The sequence below is a fragment of the Mus caroli genome, unplaced genomic scaffold (genome assembly GCF_978045245.1).
Source record: "Mus caroli unplaced genomic scaffold, Mus_caroli_1 scaffold_7, whole genome shotgun sequence".
Lineage (NCBI taxonomy): Eukaryota > Metazoa > Chordata > Mammalia > Rodentia > Muridae > Mus > Mus caroli.
In genome coordinates this window covers 79,331,654-79,336,571 of record NW_028227262.1, presented here as the reverse complement: position 1 = coordinate 79,336,571, position 4,918 = coordinate 79,331,654, and positions in this window count along the sequence as shown.

Here is a 4,918-nt window from a genome sequence, read left to right as displayed (position 1 = left end):
GTAAATGAAATTATAATGTGAAGCAGCATGCATAGAATATTAAGGTGTATACTGCATCTTCAATCATAAATACAAAAAGACACATGAATACATTAATGTATCATGGACAATAATCTCTCATATCTTCTTTCTTTCCTTCCTTCCTTTCCTTTTTCTTTGTCCATTTTTCTTTTTCCTCTATTTTGTTCTTTCATTTTTACTTAATTCCTGTTTTCTTTAACTAAAAATTCAATTTTTTTTTTGTTTTTTTGAGACAGGGTTTCTCTGTATAGCCCTGGCTGTCCTGGAACTTACTTTATAGACCAGGCTGGTCTTGGAATCAGGAATCCACCTGCCTCTGCCTCCCAAGTGCTGGGATTAAAGGCCTGCACCACCACCACCCGGGGAAAATTCAATTTTTTTTCTTATAGAATATGTTTTGATTATGGTGTTCCTTCCTTATATTCCTCCCAGGTCCTCCTCCTGACCCCTTCTTTTAGTATCAACCCACTTTCTCTCTATAATTAGAAAATAAACATGCTTCTATGTAAAATATTTATTAATAATAATGTATAGGATAATAATAATATTAAAGTAAAATAAAAATAAATACAATGATATAAAACAAAGAATAACACATAAAGTTTTTTGCCAGGAGTTACAGCAGGACAACTGGATACTGGATCATCACAATGTCACCCACTGAGCCTAAAAGCACTTATGAAATAGTAGTAGAGAAAAGGGAAAATACATTATCTTTTTTTAAAATTTTCATGTATAAACATTAAAATTTCTCCATTAATCACTATTTCCATATATTGAATGAAAAGTGGGTATTTATGTACCAACATCTGCATTTTTGCTTTATCCAATAACATTACCTGAAATCCAGATGAATACTCCAGTGATCAGTGATAAGAACAGCATCTTCCGATTTTATTTCCCCTTGTGTACATTGAGCATGCCGAAGGACATGGAAGGACAGTCTAAGAGGCAAGGACACCAGATGAAAGAAATATCTGTGGAAATGCTGCTGGCTTCCTATTGTAAGTACTGAGACTAACAGAAAAGGACACTTTGTACTTCTCTGCCTATGGCTCCCTCTCCTGGTCACTTGATGCAGTGTCTGTAGTTTCCAGACATCTGAGCATGTTTCTTTCCATATAGGATTTAGCAGTGAGTACTATATAATTCAGGCTTTTCAATAGCTAGAGTCATCTGGAAAGAACAACTCAGATCCTTTGCCTTGGTTCCTGGTTTCGTTGCTTCCATCAGTTTTCTCACTCTACAGCTTGAATTTATTGATATTTTATCATCTGAATATTTTATACATCCTTACACTTTATAACACTTTAGTTCTCATTAAAATTATTGAAAAAGAAATGCTACGATTAGAGGTCTTAATAAGAAATTTTTCTTCCAGAGATTTTGAATATAAACTTTAAAAGTTCAAGGGTCTGAACATTGACACATAGAGGTCTGAGTATCAAAATGTTACTTTACATCATTCCAAATTTAAAAAAAAAAAAAGGTATTACATTTACCATTTTCTACAACCCAGTGTGAGTTCAGAGTGTTTGTCAGGTACTCTATATACAGCGAAGGACAGTAATTAACTTGTTACACTATCTAAAAAATAGTATTCTGAGAGATTTAAATCAGGAGAGTTCATTCCACCAGGTTTATCTTGTAAAGCAAGAGGCACTTTAACAACATAACAGCAAATGAATCTTCTGTAGCTCTAAGTAAAAAGGAAGCCTATAGCAGTTCCTACTCAGGACTCAGAACTCTTTGTTGCTGGCAAACCTTCCCTCAGGAGCACTGTAGGGAACACCTGAAAATTCTCACCATTGCACTTCACAGAAGTAGTCTCATTCAACAAAGTCGTATACACATGTAATCGCATGCCTAATTAAAGACACTGAGGAACACAGGTCCTCCACAGCCTGAGGAAACAGAAATAGGACCTGCTTACATGGTTCTCTGCACTATAATGTTTTGCCCCTCAGGTACATTCCACAGAACTATAGGTAAGCAGCCTTATTAGAAACACATACCAGTAGGGAGAGAAGACCCCAAATACCAAATCTTAGTCCACTTTGACACTTGTGGATTTTGTTAATGTTGATAATAACGAGAGAAGAATTATGCAGATTGCAAAATATACACAACTTGAGCCAAGTCCAACCTGTAGGAGTAAGCCTTTCACTTTAAAAATCCATCAATAAAATGTATGGAGCCAAATATTTTGTCATATTCAGAAATATCAACATAAGGGCTTAAGAAACATTTAAATAGCAGTAAAATTAAGTCTCCCAGTGAACATACCTCCTTTCTGGTTTCACATCCTTTAAAAAATGAACTCTATTTAATTCTTTCAGAAGATATTCTAAATAATTCAAAATGTTACTTAGGAAGATAAAAGATAATATGATAGGCATCTAAGCATTTTAAACTTTAAAAGAAAACTTCACTAAAAACACATGCATTATTTTACCATGAGAAAATCATTTATTTAGGCCACAGGGTCTTCTTTTTATTAGATATTTTCTTTGTTTGAATTCAAATATTCCCCTTCCTCCTCTCCCCTCCAAAAAGCCCCATCCCCTCCCCCACCCCTCTCCCCGCTCACCAAACCACCCATCCTGCTTCCTGGCCCTGGCATTCCCCTATACTGGGGCATAGCATGCATCTTTAAAGGAAATCAATGTGATGAAGAAGAAAAGATTAATTCAAAATATTAAACGGTTAACATTTTGAGAATAAACTAGATTAATGAGATTAATTTCTATGACACAGAGACAATACCATGGTTGTTCCAGCTCCAAGGACCAGAAACTGATAGAATTTGAGATCTAGTCAAACCACTCATCCACCCAGATGTGTCTATTCAAAGCTCATTGCAAACCATTGCTCAAGTTTCCCAGCCCCTCCTATCACACAAACACAGAGTGTTCTCCTCCTCTCAAGTTAGGTGGTACATTGATGGGTGCACTGCCTCAAGCAAGGATGTTTTTGTTAGGGTCTGTATCACTATGGGAGGATCATGTGTAGCTTTCTTGCAGTAATAAACTTCCAAATAATCAACCTCCACTCAACTGATTTTGAATGTAAAATTTGTGCCTGAGCCATGACTACTGAACCTGTTAGAGTTCTCAGGGTCTAAATGAACATCTGATTGACAAGATGCTGTAGACAGTGGCCTGAACACTGTAATAACCAATTAAGATAAATTTTTCCATTACTATCTAGAAGACACTGACTTGCAATAGATGGAGGCTGAATGTCCAATAGGAACTGTAAAAGTTATGCATGGACCTGCTTCCTAGTCCCATGCTCTCAGAAATAAGACTCAGAGTCAAAATACATTTACAAATACCTCGGCCATATATAGTTATGCACTTTGCGGTCCAGAAATATATCTTAAGGTAACCAATTTATTACCAATTTACATTTTCTTATGTAGCTGATTACCTGTGCTCAGGTAACATGTGTCCCTTTCCACACATCTTCCCTGGACTGATCCTTTCTGCACCTCTATCCCATAATACATCACAGCATCACCACTGGTTCCTAAATTATAACAGTGCAAAGTCATAAGCATCCTTTCCAAGCAAACTTTGTGAATACTTTTTTATTCATTTCCGGTCATTTCCTGGTATGTTTTGTGCTTTTTGGGATATATATCAAATGCTTTTCCACAAAACAGTTATGTGGAATGTCCTAAAGGTCATGCATATCACCCCTTCCCTTATACACTAGAATCTTCATCTTGGCATAGTTCCTGTCACATTCAGAATTTATCATTATACTGTACCTAAACCTCAGTGTCCATCTTAGAAAATAGTACCTGCCTCACCACACATTGACAGCTTACATAGGCAGTCAGAACTCACCCTTGATCCCCATTTATCTCCTGTATCACATTCTCTACTTTCCCAAAATCCATAGCAATAACAGAAACAGAAACCCGAAAGAACTCATCATTTTGAAATGAAATAAGTGAAGTGATCATCTAAAGCAAGACTATAAGCTGAGCTTTTACCTCAGTACAGCAAGGCAAGGACATCCCTAGAGATTCATTGAAGATGCTTTCTTATTTCTATTAAATACTTTTGGCTTCTTAATCAAAGATCAAGTGCCCATAAGTGTGTGGTTTTATTTCTGGGTCTTCAATTCTATTCCACTGATCACACTGTCTGTCTCTTTACCAATACCATGCAGTTTTTTATCACTGTTGCTATGTAGTAAAATTTGAGGTCAGGGATGTTGATTCCCCCAGAATTTATTTTATTGTTAAAATTGTTTTTGCTGTCCTGTTTTGTTGTTATTGTTTTTCCACATGAAATTGAATTGCTCTTTCCATGTCTTTGAAGAATTATGTTAGTATTTGGTGGAGATTGCATTGAATATTTGGATTTCTTTTGGTAGGATGGCCAGTTTTACTATGTTAAACCTACCAATTCATGAACATGGGAGATCTCTCCATTTTCTGAGATCTTCTTCCATTTCTTTTTTTTTTTTAAGATTTATTTATTTATTATATGTAAGTACATTGTAGCTGTCTTCAGACACTCCAGAAGAGGGCATCAGATCTTTGTTACAGATGGTTGTGAGACACTATGTGGTTGCTGGGATTTGAACTCCGGACCTTTAGAAGAGCAGTCGGGTGCTCTTACCCACTGAGCCATCTCACCAGCCCCTTCTTCCATTTCTTGAGAGACATGAAGTTCTAGTCAAAAAGATAATTTACTTGTTTAGTTAGAATTAACCAAGGTATTTTATAATATTTATGGATTTTTTGAAGGATGTTGTTTCCTGAGTTTCTTGCTTGGCCCGTTTTTCATTTGTGTAAAAAACAAAGGGGGGGGGGTCCTGATTCATTTAAGTACATTTTATATACAGCTACTTTTCTGAATTTGTTTATCACTTGTAGTAG